We start from the raw sequence: 20,427 nt of genomic DNA on the forward strand, positions 1-20,427 counted from the left end.
TTAAAAGGTGGCTTTGCAAAACTTTGGAAATGAGATTGATAGTGGATCTGCATGAATTATCTGGAGTTTCAATGGTTTATCGAGACTGCTTTTAGCTACTCCATATGAACTACAAATACAAGACATTGCCTCGTGCTTTTTTCCCCGAATAGCATTTGCTATCCACATCATATTCTCCATGAAATCTCCCCTCATTCTTTGATGCTCCAGAGAATAAATTCCTAATCTGTTTAACCTTTCCCTGCAACTCAATTCTTCAAGTGCCAGCAGTATTCTTGTAAATCTTTGCACTCTTTTGACTTTAAAATCTTTCCTGCAGTTTGGTGACCAAAGCTGGCCCAGTACTTCATATTTGGCCTCACCAATGTCTTCTTCAAATTCACCATAACATCCCAACTTTATATGTTAATTTATGAAGGCCAACATCCCAAAAGTTATTTTCACAATGTTATGGGCCCAGAGGACCCCAAAATCCAGAAATTCACCAAGACAAAAATGGTTACTAAAACAAAAATTGCTTTTAATTATCTTTAAACATGAAAGCAGGATCCAACTTTAACTTATTACTATTAACTTTACTTAACCTAGCTTAACCCCCTTCTAATTCTAAGCGCACGTGTATGTAATGTGTGTGTAAGTTCAGAAAAGTTCTTTGATTCACAGTCCAATCTCACTTCTCACTCCTCCAAGTTCATCAGTTTCGGGCAATTCTTATACTGTGCACAGAATTTAACATTTATGAATTTCACCAGGCTTTGGTGCTTGAAAGGTAAATGATTACCGCTTAAGAAGGTTCTTGTTGGTTTTCAGAGAGCTTTGTTGCTCATTGGACACCCACAACTGATTTGTTTCTGATCAGCCACTTCAGTGTCTTGCCAAAGAAACTTGCCCCATCAGGGTTTTCCAGATGATAACTTATTTCTTCCAGGTCACCACAGAGTTCATTTTTGTTTCCTTAATTTCAAGTGAAACATTACGCAGCCAGTCCTGTCTTCTTGTATGGACCACAAGGGCTTTGACCAGGCTGAACTAAGAACTCACAACCTGTCTTCAAAAGCTTGTCAGCTTCTCGTGTTCCAGTCCCTGCTTGAACTGTAGAACTCTCTCTCTCACTCACTCTCTCTGAAAACCACATGACCCCCTTAGAACAGCCAACTGCATTCAGACATACTGGGGCTCCAGACCTAACCTTGAGTTCCCTCGTCTATTGCTTTCCAAAACAATATAATCCATTACTCCCCAGCATGTCCAATTAACACCTACTTGTGAAGTCCTTATAGGCATTCTTCAAAGTTTGTGCAAAGGCGCTCGGAGCCTGGACTGTCTGACTTGAGCAGAGCTCTGGCATTTTAAATGAGATCTGTTTTGAAGTGTTTGTATGTGACCTACACTTAAAAAAAAACCTGCCACAATTTATCTCCTTTAAAACCTATCTATATACAATATAAAATATAACAATCTGTCACAACAACCCTATCTACCTGTGACACAACTTTCAGTGGATTGTGTATGTTTTTTCAAGATCCTTGTTGTACTGTACTCCTCAGTGCCCTGCTGTTTGCCTTTCCAAGGGGCAACATCTCTTATTTGCTGACATTAAATTCTATCTTCTATTTTGCAGTTCGTTCTTCCAGCAGGTCCAGATTGCTCTGCAAACTTTGAAAGCCTTTCTTGCTGTCCACCACACCTCCAATCTTGGTGTCATTTGTTCATCCAATTTATCATATTATTATCCAGATTATTGATATAAATGACAAACAACAACGGGCCTAGCACCGATCCTTGAGGCACACCACTAGTCACAGGCCTCCAGTCAAAGAGGCCATCATCCACTACCACTCTGACTTCTCCCATAAAGCCAATGTCTAATCCAATTTACAACCTGTAGTGAACTAAGATACACTGGTAGGGTGTTGTACTGATGGATGGCCCTGGCTCATCTCCCATATAACCCTGGTTTCCCACCTAAACCCAGACCCTTCTGAAGATACTGTTGAACCCTACCCTTAGTTATGAGCTAATAAAAGTGTTTGTTCTCTCTACAGTTGTGAGAGCTTTTATTCATGCTCCAATTTTATTAGCTCATTTCCTAATGATGGAAGCACTACTCAAGGTCATTATGCTACTGATAAACCTTCTGTACCCCAACATGACTGAGATCACTTACTGGCTAGATAGACTGCTTCCAGGTCGACCTGAACGTGACCAGACACATCTTCCATACCGATGAACTCAGGAGGTCAGTGCTCATTTCCAGGGTAGGATCGAAAGGGTGCCCAGTCATCAAGGACTGTTCTATGTACAACGCTGCTATCGAGGCATTGAAGGCTAGGTACCCGAAGTAGCAGAACGAGGTCCTAGTGAGGCACCAACTTGCTCTGTCGCCAGCAGCCAGGAGAGACCATCGACGACTACAAGCTGGATCAGTGGACGCTTGCCAAGAAGTGCAGGTACGAAACAGCTACGGGCTGTGTTCGTAAGGAAGATCTAGGACATTCTAGTCGAGGGGGTCTGCTCGAGGTACATGAGGCAGCGACTGCTTGAGTCGGGTAAGGATCTGACCAGTCATGACGAGCTAGCCAAATCGCTGGAGCAGGCCAAGCTCGAGAACGATTACCTCAAAGCCAGTGAGCTTGCCCACCCAGGTGAGCCCTTCCAAGGACCAGCTACTACTGCTACCTCTGCCCTAACGACTGCCACTTCCCATGCCAGGGAGTGCTTTTTTTGCGGCAAGTCAGCATCCCCGATCTCGTTGCCAAGCAAAAGACACCGTGTGTTCCAGTTGTGGCAAGAAAGGATATTTGGCGAGGGGAAGCCCGGGAAAGTCCACAGCTTTCTCTGCTCCTTGGATCCAATTCCAGCCCCAAACCGTCTGCCCAAAATTCACTCGGAACCTCTTGCTGCGCAACACGCCACCCTCTGAAATGGCGCAAAAAGGCTTGGTGGCCATCTTGGTGTGACCTAAGTTCAAATTCAGCACCATCAGAAGGAGGGCAGACATCTTGCCACACTACGAGGTCGACAGGGCAATCCAGGACGGTGGGGGTCACTCGAGTGAAGAGCATGGAGTCTCCGGGGAGCTAGCATCGGTGGTTCAAGATTAGGACAGACCTTTACCAGCTCAGCAACTCTATAGTGACTGTAAAGGTAAACAAACGTGCCACTAGATGTCTAATTGACACTGACTCAACTGAGAGTTTCATGGGCTCACGGACTGAGAAAGAATACAAACTGAAGATGTGTCCTTCTAATTACTGCATATTTCTTGCATCTCAATCATATTCTGCACATGTACAAAAGCATTATATGGTACATCTATCGTTGGAAGGGGGGAATTCTGTAAATTTTGCTTGTATATTCCGGATGAACTGTGTGCTCTGGTGTTGTTGGGTCTGGACTTCCTGTCACCTTAAAAGCGTGATCTTGGAGTATTCTGATCCCCCTCCCCTCTGTAATGGTTCAGAACAGAGGGCCCTTAAAATCAGAACCCACATGCAGCCTCTCCATGCTGAATATCGACCCTCCTCCTCCACTTCCTGAATCTGTCTGCAGACTGCAAACCTATTGCTACTAAGAGTAGAAGGAACAGTTGGAGACTGCATCTGCTGGAGGAGGGTATCATTGAACCTAGCACCAGCTCATGGAGAGCGCTAGTTGAGGTGGGAAACAAGTCCAGGCTAGTAATTGACTCTAGTCAAACCTTTAATCAGTACACACTCCTGGGTGCATCTGTGTATTTCGGACATAGAGAATGATATCGTGCAGTATTGGGTCTATTCGACCATTGACCTGAAAACTGCCTATCACCAGCAGGCAATCCATTCTGAAGACTGTCCACATACGGCATTTGAGGCTAATGGTCATGTATCAATTCCGGAGGGTCCCTTTCAATATTACTAAAGGGGTTTCTATCTTCCAGAGCCAGATGGACAGAATTGTGGACAAGTATGGGTTGAAGGCTACTTTTCCCCTACCTCGATAATGTCTCCATCTGTGGCCTCATCTTGGAAGTCCACGATGCCAACTTCCAGAACTTTATCCACGCGGCGAGAGCCTTGAACCTCACTTATAACTCTGACAAGTGTGTGTTCAGAACTAAACGTCTGGCTATCCTTGGCTACGTGGTGAAGAATGACATCATTGGCCCCGACCCAATAGGATGTGCTCCCTGTTGGAGTTCCCATTCCCAGGACCACAAAGGCTTTGAGGAGATGCCTTGGGTTTTTCTCATATTCTGTCCAATGGATCCCTCAATACGCTGATACGGTTCACCCCTTTTAAAAGCCACAAATTTTCCCCTCTCGGCTGAAGCCCAAAAGGCTTTTAACTACATCCGAAACCATAGAGCGAAAGCAAGAATGTACCTTTCCAAGTGGAAAGTGACACTTTGTTTTTTTTTTAAATTTTTTATTTTTCACACCATAAATCACAATAGCCATGATATACACTTTTTCTTTTCCACACATTTACAGTGACTTTTTCTCCCTCCCCCCTCCCTCCTCCCAAGCCACCCCCCCACCCCCCCCCCCCTCTCATCCATTTTAGGTATACAATCTAGGTTGCATTAATTCAGTCAGACAATGTTGTCATTCAACAAAAATACACCAGAAATTCTACTGAGTCCATTCTTTTCTTTCTCCTTCCATCAACTTAGGTAATGTTTGTTCCCGGTAGGTTTTCGCTATTGTATTTAATGTAAGGCTCCCATACTTGTTTGAATATTTCAATATTATTTCTTAAACTATATGTTATTTTTTCTAATGGAATACATTTATTCATTTCTATATACCATTGTTGTATTTTCAAATTATCTTCCAATTTCCAGGTTGACATAATACATTTTTTTGCTACAGCTAGGGCTATCTTAACAAATCTTTTTTGTGCATCCTCCAAGTCAATTCCAAATTCTTTATTTTTTATGTTACTTAGGAGAAAGATCTCTGGATTCTTTGGTATATTGTTTTCTGTTATTTTATTTAATATCTGATTGAGATCATCCCAAAATTTTTCTACTCTCTCACATGTCCAGATTGCATGAATTGTTGTTCCCCTTTCTTTTTTACATCGAAAACATCTATCAGATACTGTTGGGTCCCATTTATTTAACTTTTGCGGTGTAATGTATAGTCTGTGTAACCAATTATATTGTATCATACGCAGCCTCGTATTTATTGTATTTCTCATCGTTCCAGAGCATAACTTCTCCCATGTTTCCTTTTTTATCTTTATATTTAAATCTTGTTCCCATTTTTGTTTAGTTTTACCATTTGTTTCCTCATTCTCCTTTTCTTGCAGTTTAATATACATATTTGTTATAAATCTTTTGATTAACATTGTATCTGTAATCACATATTCAAGGTTACTTCCCTCTGGTAAACTCAAATTGCTTCCTAATTTATCTTTCAAGTAGGATCTCAGTTGGTAATATGCCAGCGCTGTATCTCCAGTTATATTGTACTTATCTCTCATTTGCTCAAAGGATAAGAATCTACTTCCTGAAAAACAATTTTCTATTCTTTTAATCCCTTTTTTTTCCCATTTTCTAAAGGCAAGGTTGTCTATTGTAAAAGGGAGTAGCTTATTTTGCGTCAATATTAGTTTTGGTATTTGGTAATTTATTTTATTTCTTTCTACATGAATCTTCTTCCATATATTGAGGAGATGGTGTAATACTGGAGAAGTTCTATGTTGTACCAATTTTTCGTCCCATTTATATAATATGTGTTCCGGTATCTTTTCCCCTATTTTATCTAATTCTAGTCTCGTCCAGTCTGGTTTTTCCCTTGTTTGATAAAAATCTGATAGGTACCTTAATTGTGCGGCTCTATAATAATTTTTGAAGTTTGGCAATTGTAAGCCTCCTTGTTTATACCATTCTGTTAATTTATCTAGTGCTATCCTCGGTTTCCCCCCTCTCCATAAAAATCTCCTTATTATTTTCTTTAACTCTTTGAAGAATTTTTCTGTCAGTTGTATTGGCAATGCCTGAAATAAGTATAGTATCCTTGGAAAAATGTTCATTTTAATACAGTTTATCCTTCCTATCAGTGTTAGTGGTAGCTCTTTCCAATGCTCTAAATCGTCCTGTAATTTTTTCATTAGTGGATTGTAATTGAGTTTATATAATTGGCCTAGATTTTTGTTTATTTGCACACCTAGGTATCTTATTGCCTGCATTTGCCATCTGAATGGGGATTCCTCCTTAAATTTTGAGAAATCCGCGTTATTCATAGGCATTGCTTCACTTTTATTTACGTTTATCTTGTATCCCGACACTTCTCCATATTCCTTCAATTTCTTATATAGTTCTTTTATTGATAGTTCTGGTTCTGTTAAGTACACTATCACGTCATCTGCAAACAGACTGATTTTATATTCCCTGTCTTTTATTTTTATTCCTTTTATATTATTATCTATTCTTATCGATTCTGCTAGTGGTTCTATAGCTAGCGCAAACAGTAATGGTGATAGTGGGCATCCCTGCCGCGTTGACCTGCTTAAGTTAAATTGCTTTGATACATGTCCATTTACTGTCACTTTCGCTAACGGTCCCTCATATAATGCTTTAATCCAATTAATAAACTTCTCCGGTAAACTGAATTTTTGCAATACTTTGAACAAGTAATTCCATTCTACTCTGTCGAAGGCCTTCTCTGCGTCTAAAGCAACTGCTACTGCCGGTGCTTTATTTCCTTCTACTGCATGAATTAAGTTAATAAATTTACAAATATTGTCTGTTGTGCGTCTTTTTTTGATAAATCCAGTTTGGTCTAAATTTACCATTTTTGGTACCTGTTCTGCTAATCTGTTTGCTAATAGTTTAGCTATTATCTTATAATCTGTGTTTAGCAGAGATATTGGTCTACATGAAGCTGGTGAGAGTGGATCTTTCCCTTGTTTTAGTATCACTGTAATTATTGCTGTTTTACATGAATCTGGTAAGTTTTGTGTCTCATCAATCTGGTTGATTACATCCAGGAGGGGTGGTATTATTAGATCTTTAAATGTTTTGTAGAATTCTATTGGGAGTCCATCCTCTCCTGGTGTCTTATTATTTGGTAAATTTTTTATTATCTCTTGTATTTCTACTGTTCCAAATGGTTCTGTTAATTTATTTTGTTCCTCTATTTGTAGTTTTGGTAGTTCAATTTTAGTCAAAAATTCATCTATTTTCCCTTCTTTCCCTTCGTTTTCAGTTCGGTATAATTGTTCATAGAATTCTCTGAAGTTTTCCTTAATTTCTTTTGGATTATATGTAATTTGTTTGTCTTTTTTCCTTGTTGCCAATACCATTTTCTTAGTTTGCTCTGTCTTAAGCTGCCATGCTAAGATTTTGTGTGTTTTTTCACCTAGTTCATAATATTTCTGTTTTGTCTTCATTATATTCTTCTCCACCTTATATGTTTGTAATGTTTCATATTTTATTTTTTTATCCGCCAATTCTCTTCTTTTGGTTGTATCTTCCTTTATTGCTAATTTTTTTTCTATGTTTATTATTTCCCTTTCCAACTGCTCTGTTTCCTGATTATAGTCCTTCTTCATCTTGGTTGCATAACTTATTATTTGCCCTCTAATGAATGCTTTCATTGTGTCCCATAGTATAAACTTATCTTCCACTGATTCCGTATTTACTTCAAGGTACATTTTTAATTGTTTTTCAATAAATTCTCTAAAATCCTGTCTTTTAAGTAGCATGGGGTTTAATCTCCATCTATACATTCTTGGAGGGGTGTCCTCTAGCTCTATTGCCAATAACAGGGGTGAGTGGTCCGATAATAGTCTAGCTTTATATTCCGTTTTCCTAACTCTCCCTTGAATGTGGTCTGATAACAGGAATAGGTCTATCCTTGAGTATGTTTTATGTCTAGTCGAGTAGTATGAGTATTCCTTTTCTTTTGGGTTTTGTTTCCTCCATATGTCCACAAGTTTCATTTCTTGCATTGATTTAATTATAAATTTGGTTACTTTGTTCTTCCTGTTAATTTTTTTCCCCGTTTTATCCATATTTGGATCCAAATTCAGATTGAAATCCCCTCCTATTAGTATGTTCCCTTGCGTATTAGCTACCTTCAAAAAGATATCTTGCATAAACTTTTGATCTTCTTCGTTAGGTGAATATATATTAAGTAGATTCCAAAGCTCCGAATATATCTGACATTTTATCATAACATATCTCCCTGCTGGATCTATTATTTCCTCTTCTATTTTAAATGGCACATTTTTGCTAATTAATATAGCCACTCCTCTTGCTTTTGAATTATACGATGCTGCTGTTACATGTCCTACCCAATCTCTCTTTAATTTCTTGTGCTCCAATTCAGTTAAGTGTGTTTCTTGGACAAATGCTATATCTATTTTTTCCTTTTTCAGTAAATTTGGTAGTTTCTTCCTTTTAATTTGGTTATGTATTCCATTAATATTTAGAGTCATATAGTTCAGCGTAGCCATTTTATATTTTGTTTATCTTCTCTTTCCGTTTTTCCATCATTACCTTTCCTCCTTTTCCATTTCTGTTTTCTTATTTTCAACTCTTTACCAGACAACATTCCTACAACATCCAACATTTTCCTTATTCTCCTATTTCTATCTTCTTTATCCCCAATCTCCCCTTCCCCTCCTGAGTTGTCCTTTATCCCTTGTCGGACAACCACATCTCCCCTCTCCATTTGGATTTGCGAATCCACTCGCAAGCGTCAACTGATTTTGCAGTGACCGCTCTTTTCCCCCACCCAGCCCCCCCCAGAAAAGATTTCGCTTTTTATATGTCACAAAGGTCACTCTTTTAATTCCCTCCTTATTCTCTCTATTCCATTACCTTCCCTTATTAATTCTTGTCTATACTATCTATGTTTTCCTCTAATTACAGATACTTTCACATATGCCCATTGTCTCTATTCACTCTTATACCTCTTTACCCGCATACATATCAATCGTGGTCATTTTTACCCTCATTACCCGTCTTCATCCCTCAGTCTATTTTTGTCTTTACCCACATACATATCAATCGTGATCATTTTTGCTCTCATTACCCGTCTTCATTCCTCAGTCTATTTTTGTAATTGTTCTGCAAATTTTCGTGCTTCTTCTGGATCCGAGAATAGTCTGTTTTGTTGTCCTGGAATAAATATTTTCAATACCGCAGGATGCTTCAGTGTAAATTTATATCCTTTCTTCCATAAAGTCGCTTTTGCTGCATTGAACTCTTTTCTCTTCTTTAGGAGTTCAAAGCTTATATCTGGATAAATGAAGATTTTTTGCCCTTTATACTCCAGTGGTTTGTTGCCCTCTCTTACTTTTTCCATTGTCTTCTCCAGTACCTTTTCTCTTGTAGTATATCTTAGGAATTTTACTACAATAGATCTTGGTTTTTGTTGTGGTTGTGGTTTAGAGGCCAATACTCTATGTGCCCTTTCTATTTCCATTTCTTGCTGTAGTTCTGGACATCCTAGGGTCTTAGGGATCCACTCTTTTATAAACTCCCTCATATTCTTGCCTTCTTCATCTTCCTTAAGGCCCACTATCTTTATGTTATTTCTTCTGTTATAATTTTCCATTATATCTATTGTTTGGGCTAGTAATTCTTGTTTCTCTTTAGTTTTTTTATTAGATTCCTCCAATTTCTTTTTTAAGTCTTCTACCTCCATTTCTGCTGCTATTGCCCGTTCTTCCATCTTGTCCATTTTTTTCCCCATTTCTGTTAAGGTCATATCCATTTTATTTATTTTCTTTTCTGTGTTGTTTATTCTTCTTAAATCATTGAATTCCTGTGTTTGCCATTCTTTAAATGACTCCATGTATCCTCTAACAAGAGCAAGTATATCCTTTACCTTGCCTTTCCCTTCATCTATTTCACTGTATTCTTCCTCTTCTTCTTCCTCTAGGTTGACCATCTGTTGTTTCTTTGATGCCCTTTTCTTCTCTTTTTTCTTGTTTCCATTGTCTTCTGTGTTCTCTTCTTGCTGCAGGTGTTCTGCAGCTGTCGTTGCCGGCTGTGGAGATCGACTCCCCAGCTGGTCCCCCCTCCCGTCGGTGTGTTTTTTTTCGCGCATGCGCGGTTGCGCACTTTTACTCGGCTCTGTGAGCCATTGTTGTAGTTCTTTTTCTACCGACCTGAGGTAGTGGGGTCTTCTCTCCACAGCGGGCCTCTTCGGACAGGTAAGGCCTTCACCTTTTTCCTCCGTTGTCTTCTCTTCCTCTCTTCTTTCCGTTGATTTTGATTTTTCTCCTTTTGTCTCCATCTTCTTTCCACCTTTATACTCACTTTTCTTTAACTTGTATTTCTGTGCCTTTGTATTTTCTCTTGTTTTTCCCGACTTTTCTGGAGAGGGCTGGAGTTCACCGTCCGGCCACTACTCCATCACGTGACTCCTCGAAAGTGTCACTTTGGACGTAGCCCTGGCTGCTACCCTCAATCAGGCAGCCAGGCCGGTTGAATTTTTTTCACGGACGTTACAAGGCCACAAGCTACGGAAATCAGCAATGGAAAAGGAGGCTCAAGTCATTGTAGAAGTTGTAAGGCACTGGAGACCTGTCTGGTAGAAGATTTATGCTCCTTTACTGACCAGCGCTCGGTCGCGTTCATTTTCAGTAACGTCAAGAGGGGCAAAATCAAAAATGACAAGATTGCTCGGTGGAGGAATGAGCTCTCCACCTACAATTATGACATCGCCTATCGGCCAAGAGCTCTTGATGGCCCTTCAGATGCCTTATCCAGAGGAAGCTGTGCCTCTGCACACACCAGCCAAATGCGGTCTATGCATAATGAGCTCTGCTATCCAGGGTTCACCCACATGGCTCATTTGGTCAAGGATCGCAACCTGCCCTACTCTGTAGATGTCAGGGAAATTACCAGGTCTTGCCAGGCCTGCGCGGAGTGCAAGCCGCACTTCTATTGCCCCACAAAGGCGCACCTGATCAAGTCATCCAGGCCTATCGAATGGCTCAGCATCGATTTTAAGGGTCTTCTCCCCTCTACAAATGGGAACACCTTCCTCTCTGTCATTGACGAGTACTCCTACTTCCCGTTTGTCATTCTGTGCCCAGACACGTCCGCCTCATCTGTTATGAAGGCCCTAAGCTCCATTTTCACTGTTAGGGTATCCCAACTATATCCATAGCAACTGGGGCTCATCCTTCATGAGAGGCGAGCTGCGTTAGTACCTGCTGGTGAGGGCCATTGCGTCAAACAGGACTACCCGTTACAACCCCTGGGGAAACAGGCAGGTTGAAAAGGACAACTCCATGGTCTGGATGGCTGTCAAACTGGCCCTGAAGTTGAAAGGCCTTCCAGACTCGCGCTGGCAGGATGTCCTTCCCATGGTGCTCCACTCATCTGGTCGCTACTATGTACCGTGACCAATGCTACTCCTCATGAGCTAGTCACCTTTAATAGAAGGTCGGCATCAGGAACTATATTTCCAGTCTGGCTCTCTACTGGTCCAGTCCTTAAGATGCACGTGAAGAGAAGCAAGACCAACCCCCTAGTGGAAAGGGTGAAACTGCTCCACACCAACCCCACATACGCTTATGTGGAGAACACAGATGGGAGGACACAATTTCTATCAGAGACCTGGCACCTGCTGGAACAGAGGATCCGTTGAGTGCCCTGTGAGCTACGGAGCTCATTCTCGCCACCCCCAGTCAGGACCTCGGGGGATCCGGTTCAGGAGGAAAGTGCACTACCCTCCATTGTCAAGCCATAGACACAGCCCACCTCTCCTCCATCACCAGGAGTCCCAAGGCCCCCGGTGCTAAGGTGCTCCACCAGGATCTTCAGCATCCCCGGACGGCTTAAACTTGTAGATTTGTAAATAACTTTTTTTTAACCAATTGTTCTGAACCCATGTTCTCTGTCTTCATTCACAGACCCTAAATTTTACAGGAAGGGGTGAATGCAGTGAACTGGGATTCATTGGTAGGGTGTTTTGCTGATGGCTGACCTCGCCTCCCAGCTCTGCCCCCATCTGCTCACATATTTCCCACCTAAACCCAGGACCCTTCTGAAAACTACTGTTGAACCCTACTTTTAGTTAGGAGCTAATAAAAGCTCTCCCTCCAGTCGTGTATTGCACAGTTTGTTTACTTTCCTTTATTTGTTTACATATGTCTATTGTATACAGTTTTTATTGCGTTACCAAGAAGTACTGTGCACAGTTGATGAACACCCCGACAACAACTGGAGGAAACTGAAAAGCTCTGTTTCTGTTCATGCAAAAACCGCTTTCGGAATCCAGAAACGAAACCAGCCTGACTGGTTTTGTGCAAGTGCGGACAAGTTTGTTTCAATACTGTATGAGAAAAGGGCAGCCCGCCAAACACTACAGTAGGACAAGTCCGCCTCAACGCTGGCAGCTCACCAGTCTGCTAAGCAGAAATTTCAAAGAGCCACCAGGTCTGTGATGTAGGAATACTGGAGAGATCTCTCCGTGCGCATCGAGTACAGAATCGGAGGGATGAACAGTGGAATCAAAGAAGCTGTGGATCCAGTGCTGAAGAAAACTGCTCCACTCCGCGCTCTCCACAGAAGTCTCCTCACAGACCTTGACTCTCAACTACTACACCGCTGGGTGGAACATTATAGTTTTCTCTACGCAACACCAGGCGCGAGGAGTCACGCACGAGCAGTGCGCAATTGAAGGAAAAAGAGAACACTGACGGGAGGGGGGGCCCAGTTGAGGAGTGAGCTAACACAGTGTGACCAGCTGAGGGATGCCCGACATCAGGGCTCTCAGCTGGAAGATGAGGAAAGCAGAAGGAATGGGAGTGAAAGAGTGAGAAAGGTGAGAAAGAAAGTCGACAGGGTGATTGGCAAGAGGAGCAGCAGCAGGAGGCTCGACAGATGAGTGGCTCAGAAGGAGAGGACCAACAGCAAGAGGCCAAGCAAGAAGAGGCCCAACAAAGTGAGACATGCAACTCATCAGGAAAATCAGAAGAGACACAGATACAAAGAAGAAAAGAAGATGACCAAGATCTTCACAGAGAGATAGAAGGTAAAGCAGATGGACAGAATATAGATAAAGCTTTTTTTGAAGAACAAATGAGAGCATTAAAAGAATGGCTGTCATTAGAATTTAGTCCAATTAAAAGAAAAGTGAAAAGAACAGAAGATAAAATGCAAAGTTTAGAACTAGTCATGACAGAGATAGGGAAAAAAGAAGAAAATGTGGAAGAACGAGAAACGGCTGTAGAAATGGAAGTAAACGACTTAAGAGGAAAATTGGAAGAAAGTGATAAAATAATTAAAGAGACACAAGAGTTGTTAGCTCAGAAAATTGATACGTTGGAAAATTATAGTAGGCAAAACAACATAAAGATAGTGGGCCTGAAGGAAGATGAAGAAGGCACAGATATGAAGGAATTTATAAAAGAATGGATCCCGAAGGGCCTGGGAATGACAGAAATGCAGGAAGGAATGGAAATAGAAAGGGCACACAGAACACTAGCTCCGAAACCACAGACACATCAAAAATCAAGATCCATTTTAGTAAAATATATATAAAGATGTAAAAACAATGTATATGTAAAGAACTAAAGAAGGGGAAGAGAAGGGAAGGAAGGGGGGGGGATAAAGGGTGAACTTTGTTATATGTGTAAAAAAAAAAAAGTGTTTTTGAGGGGGTTGTGGGGGGAGAGAATAACCGTCACTGCGAAATCAGTTGACGCTTGTGAGCAGGATTGCAATCCAAATGGAAAGGGGAGTTGTGGTTGGCCAGCAAGGGATAAGGGGCAACTCAGAGAGGGGAGGGATATTTGGGGTTAAGGTAATATTGGATGTGGGAATTGTTGGAGAATTTTATGTTTTAAATGTGTTGTCATACATTAAGTTTAAAAAGGGAAAACAGAGTAGAAAATGGGGAAAAGGGTGAGGAAGCGGAAATGAGGTGTAAACAGGATATGAGATGGCCACGTTGAATTATATGACTATAAACATTAATGGAATACATAACCAAATTAAAAGGAAGAGGCTATTAAATTTACTGAAAAAAGAAAAATAGATATAGCATTTGTGCAGGAAACGCATCTAAAACTGGACAAAAGATTAGTAAAAAGAATAAATGGCAAAAATTTATGGTTAAATCAATGCAGGAAATGAAACTTATGGATATATGGAGGAGACAGCGCCCAAGAGAGAAGGAATACTCATATTATTCAAGTAGGCATAAAACATACTCAAGGATTGATATTCTTTTGTTGTCGGCCCATATTCAAGGGAGAGTTAGAAAAACAGAATATAAAGCTAGATTACTATCTGATCATTCACCCCTGTTATTAGCAATAGAACTGCAGGACATCCCACCAAGAACATATAGATGGAGGTTAAACTCCATGCTACTTAAAAGGCAGGAATTTAGAGAGTTTATTGAACGCCAAATCAAAACTTAATTTGAAATAAACACGAAATCAGTGAAAGACAAATTTATATTATGGGATGCAATGAAAGCCTTCATTAGAGGGCAGATAATAAGTTATGTAACTAAGATGAAAAAGGACTACAATCAGGAAATAGAGCAGTTGGAGACGGAGATAGTAAGTACAGAAAAGGAACTAGTAAAAAGGGATGATATAATGAAAAGCAGAGAATTGGCGGACAAAAAAATAAAATACGAAACATTACAAACGTATAAGGTGGAGAAGAACATAATGAAAATAAAGCAAAAGTATTACGAACTGGGAGAAAAAACACATAAAATATTAGCCTAGCAACTTAAAACAGAACAAGCTAAAAGAACTGTATTGGCATCAAGGAAAAAGGACAAACAAATTACATATAACCCAATAGAGATTAATGAGAACTTTAAGGAATTTTATGAACAATTATACCAAACTGAGAACAAGGGGAAAGATGATAAAGTAGAAGAGTTTTTAGCTAAAATTGAACTGCCAAACTTGGAAGAAGAGGAACAAAAACTGATAAAACCATTTGAAATTGAGAAAGTACAAGATATATTAAAAAAGCTGCTGAACAATAAAACACCTGGAGAGGATGGATTCCCAATAGAATTCGATAAAACATTTAAAGAGTTATTAATTCCTCCTCTCCTGGAAGTAATGAACCAGATAGAAGAAACACAAAACTTGCCAGATTCATGTAAGACAGCAATAGTTACAGTAATACCAAAGACTGGGAAGGATCCATTAACATCAGCATCATATAGACCAATATCTCTACCTAACTCAGATTATAAGATAATAGCGAAATTATTAGCAAGCAGATTGGCCGACAGTGTACCAAAAATAGTAAAACAAGATCAAACTGGATTTATTAAGACAAACAGCGGATAATGTCCGTAAATGTATTAATCTAATTCATGCAGTTCAAGGAAATAAGAAGTCAACAGTGGCTGTTGCTTTAGATGCAGAAAAGGCCTTTGACAGGGGAGAATGGAATTATTTATTTAAAGTATTACAATCTACCAGAAAAATATATTAACTGAATTAAAGCATTATATAATGGACCACTGGCGAAGGTAACAGTAAATGGATATGTATCGAACCAATTTAAATTAAGTAGGTCAACTAGACAGGGATGTCCATTATCCCCCTCACTGTTCGCTTTAGCAATAGAACCATTGGCAGAACTGATTAGAACAGAAAATAAAATAAAAGGGATAAAAATAAAGGAGAAGGAGTATAAAATCAGTTTATTTACTTAACAGAACCATAAATATCAATAAAAGAATTACATAAGAAATTGAAGGAATATGGAGAAATATCGGGGTACAAGATCAATGGAAATAAAAGTGAAATGATGCCAATGAATAACGTGGATTATACAGAATTTTAAAAAGAATCACCATTTAAATGGCAAACACAAGCAATCTGATCCCTAGGTATTATGTGAGATAATAACTTAAGCCAACTGTACAAACTAAATTATCAGCCACTAATAAAGAAATTGCAGGAAGACTTAAAACATTGCAAAGAATTACCGCTAACGTTGATAGGGAGGGTAAATAGCATTAAAATTAATGTTTTCCCAAGGATACAATACTTATTTCAATCATTGCCAATTCCCCTAACAGAGAAATTCTTTAATGAACTAAAGAGAATAATAAAGAAATTTTTGTGGAAAGGGGGGAAACAGAGGATAGCGTTAGATAAATTATCAGAGAGGTATAATAAACACAAGGTTATGCATGATAAAGTATAATTGGTTACACAGGTTCTAAAGATAAAAGAATGGGATCCAACATTATCAGATAGATGTTTACGCTGTAAGAAGGAAATGGGAACAAAAGTACATGCAATTTGGGCATGTAAGAAAGTGAAAATGTTTTGGGAAGATCTAAGTCAGATATATTAAATAAAATCACACAAAATAACATACCAAAAAATCCAGAGATCTTTCTTCTAAGTAATATAAGAAGTAAGGAATTAGGCCTCAAATTGGATAAAGCGCAAAAAAGATTTATTATGATAGCCTTAGCAGTAGCAAAAAAATGTATAATATCAACTTGGAAAATGGAAGAGAGCCTGAGAATGCAGCAATGGTACGTGGAAATGAATGAATGTATTCCATTGGAAAAAATAACATATAATTTAAAAAATAAAGTCACATTATTTGAACAAATTTGGGAACCGTACATGGAGCATAACAGAGTGGGCTTGAATCCACCCCCTAAAATGATGAGACAAAATGACTTGATCCAGTGTGTAAAAGTATATGACACAATTTTCTTTTTAATTTCCTTTGTGTGAAGACATTGTTTAATAGTTTTATTGTATATGTTGAATATTTATTGGTTTTGGAGGAGGGGTGGGAAGGGGGGAGGGATGGAGGGTAGAGGGGAAAAAAGGGAGAAAATGCCACTGTGTATATTTAATGAGAAATGTTTGTATATATTTTTGATATGGTTCAGTGTGAAAAATAAAAAATTATATTTAAAAAAATCATCTGCACTCACCCCCTGCGTTTGGCTGGCCACATTGTCCATATGGAGGACGGCTGATTGCCCAAAGATGTCTCCTACGGTGGGCTACCAGATGCTTCCCCACCCTGTTGGCCACCCATGTCTTCGCTACAAAGATGTAATCAAGCGTGATCTCCAGTGAGGAGTCACGTGATGGAGTAGTGGCCAGACGGAGAACTCCAGCCCTCTCCAGAAAAGTCGGGAAAAACAAGAGAAAATACAAAGGCACAGAAATACAAGTTAAAGGAAAGTGAGTATAAAGGTGGAAAGAAGATGGAGACAAAAGGAGAAAAATCAAAATCAACGGAAAGAAGAGAGGAAGAGAAGACAACGGAGGAAAAAGGTGAAGGCCTTACCTGTCCGAAGAGGCCCGCTGTGGAGAGAGGACCCCACTACCTCAGGTCGGTAAATAATGGACTACAAAAACGGCTCGCTGAGCCGAGTAAAAGTGCGCAACCGCGCATGAAAAAAAACACACCGACGGGAGGGGGGACCAGCTGGGGAGTCGATCTCCACAGCCGGCAACGACAGCTGCAGAACACCTGCAGCAAGAAGAGACCACAGAAGACAATGGAAACAAGAAAGAAGAGGAGGAAAGGGCATCAATGAAACAACAGATGGCCAACCCAGAGAAAGAAGAAGAGGAAGAATACAGTGAAATAGATAAAGGGAAAGGCAAGATAAAGGATATACTTGCTCTTGTTAGAGGATACATGGAGTCATTTAAAGAATGGCAAACACAGGAATTCAATGATATAAGAAGAAGAATAAACAACACAGAAAAGAAAATAAATAAAATGGATATGACCTTAACAGAAACGGGGAAAAAAATGGACAAGATGGAAGAACGGGCAATAGCAGCAGAAATGGAGGTAGAAGACTTAATAAAGAAATTGGAGGAATCTAATAAAAAAACTAAAGAGACACAAGAATTACTAGCCCAAAAAATAGATATAATGGAAAATTATAACAGAAGAAATAACATAAAGATAGTGGGCCTTAAGGAAGATGAAGAAGGCAAAAATATGAGGGAGTTTATAAAAGAATGGATCCCTAAGGCCCTAGGATGTCCAGAACTACAGCAAGAAATGGAAATAGAAAGGGCACATAGAGTATTGGCCTCTAAACCACAACCACAACAAAAACCAAGATCTATTGTAGTAAAATTCCCTAAGATATACTACAAGAGAAAAGGTACTGGAGAAGACAATGGAAAAAGTAAGAGAGGGCAACAAACCACTGGAGTATAAAGGGCAAAAAATCTTCATTTATCCAGATATAAGTTTTGAACTCCTAAAGAAGAGAAAAGAGTTCAATACAGCAAAGGCGATTTTATGGAAGAAAGGGTATAAATTTATACTGAAGCATCCTGCGGTATTGAAAATATTTATTCCAGGACAGCAAAACAGACTGTTCTCGGATCCAGAAGAAGCACGAAAATTTGCAGAACAATTACAAAAATAGACTGAGGGATGAAGACGGGTAATGAGAGCAAAAATGATCACTATTGATATGTATGTGGGTAAAGACAAAAATAGACTGAGGGATGAAGACGGGTAATGAGGGTAAAAATGACCACGATTGATATGTATGCGGGTAAAGAGGTATAAGAGTGAATAGAGACAATGGACATACGTGAATGTATCTGTAATTAGAGGAAAACATAGATAGTATAGACAAGAATTAATAAGGGAAGGTAATGGAATAGAGAGAATAAGGAGGGAATTAAAAGAGTGACCTTTGTGACATATAAAAAGTGAAATCTTTTCTGGGGGGGGCTGGGTGGGGGAAAAGAGCGGTCACTGCAAAATCAGTTGACGTTTGCGAATGGATTCGCAAATCCAAATGGAGAGGGGAGATGTGGTTGTCCGACAAGGGATAAAGGACAACTCAGGAGGGGAAGGGGAGATTGGGGATAAAGAAGATAGAAATAGGAGAATAAGGAAAATGTTGGATGTTGTAGGAATGTTGTCTGGTAAAGAGTTGAAAATAAGAAAACAGAAATGGAAAAGGAGGAAAGGTAATGATGGAAAAACGGAAAGAGAAGATAAACAAAATATAAAATGGCTACGCTGAACTATATGACTCTAAATATTAATGGAATACATAACCAAATTAAAAGGAAGAAACAACCAAATTTACTGAAAAAGGAAAAAATAGATATAGCATTTGTCCAAGAAACACACTTAACCGAATTGGAGCACAAGAAATTAAAGAGAGATTGGGTAGGACATGTAACAGCAGCATCGTATAATTCAAAAGCAAGAGGAGTGGCTACATTAATTAGCAAAAATGTGCCATTTAAAATAGAGGAGGAAATAATAGATCCAGCAGGGAGATATGTTATGATAAAATGTCAGATATATTCGGAGCTTTGGAATCTACTTAATATATATTCACCTAACGAAGAAGATCAAAAGTTTATGCAAGATATCTTTTTGAAGGTAGCTAATACGCAAGGGAACATACTAATAGGAGGGGATTTCAATCTGAATTTGGATGCAAATATGGATAAAACGGGGAAAAAAATTAACAGGAAGAACAAAGTAACCAAATTTATAATTAAATCAATGCAAGAAATGAAACTTGTGGACATATGGAGGAAACAAAACCCAAAGGAAAAGGAATACTCATACTACTCGACTAGACATAAAACATACTCAAGGATAGACCTATTCCTGTTATCAGCCCACATTCAAGGGAGAGTTAGGAAAACGGAATATAAAGCTAGACTATTATCGGACCACTCACCCCTGTTATTGGCAATAGAGCTAGAGGACATCCCTCCAAGAATGTATAGATGGAGATTAAACCCCATGCTACTTAAAAGACAGGATTTTAGAGAATTTATTGAAAAACAATTAAAAATGTACTTTTAAGTAAATACGGAATCAGTGGAAGATAAGTTTATACTATGGGACGCAATGAAAGCATTCATTAGAGGACAAATAATAAGTTATGCAACCAAGATGAAGAAGGACTATAATCAGGAAACAGAGCAGTTGGAAAGGGAAATAATAAACATAGAAAAAAAATTAGCAATAAAGGAAGATACAACCAAAAGAAGAGAATTGGCGGATAAAAAAATAAAATATGAAACATTACAAACATATAAGGTGGAGAAGAATATAATGAAGACAAAACAGAAATATTATGAACTAGGTGAAAAAACACACAAAATCTTAGCATGGCAGCTTAAGACAGAGCAAACTAAGAAAATGGTATTGGCAACAAGGAAAAAAGACAAACAAATTACATATAATCCAAAAGAAATTAAGGAAAACTTCAGAGAATTCTATGAACAATTATACCGAACTGAAAACGAAGGGAAAGAAGGGAAAATAGATGAATTTTTGACTAAAATTGAACTACCAAAACTACAAATAGAGGAACAAAATAAATTAACAGAACCATTTGGAACAGTAGAAATACAAGAGATAATAAAAAATTTACCAAATAATAAGACACCAGGAGAGGATGGACTCCCAATAGAATTCTACAAAACATTTAAAGATCT

General features: G+C 39.0%; 1 long non-coding RNA gene across 1 annotated transcript in view; it reads right to left on the minus strand.

The window, feature by feature from the left end:
• Positions 1-20,427, minus strand: part of LOC138760333 (uncharacterized) — a 130,308-nt gene that overhangs the window by 75,912 nt on the left and 33,969 nt on the right. The gene's annotated exons all lie outside the window — the stretch shown is intronic.

Source organism: Narcine bancroftii, chromosome 4, assembly GCF_036971445.1.
Source record: "Narcine bancroftii isolate sNarBan1 chromosome 4, sNarBan1.hap1, whole genome shotgun sequence".
Classification (NCBI taxonomy): Eukaryota; Metazoa; Chordata; class Chondrichthyes; order Torpediniformes; family Narcinidae; genus Narcine; species Narcine bancroftii.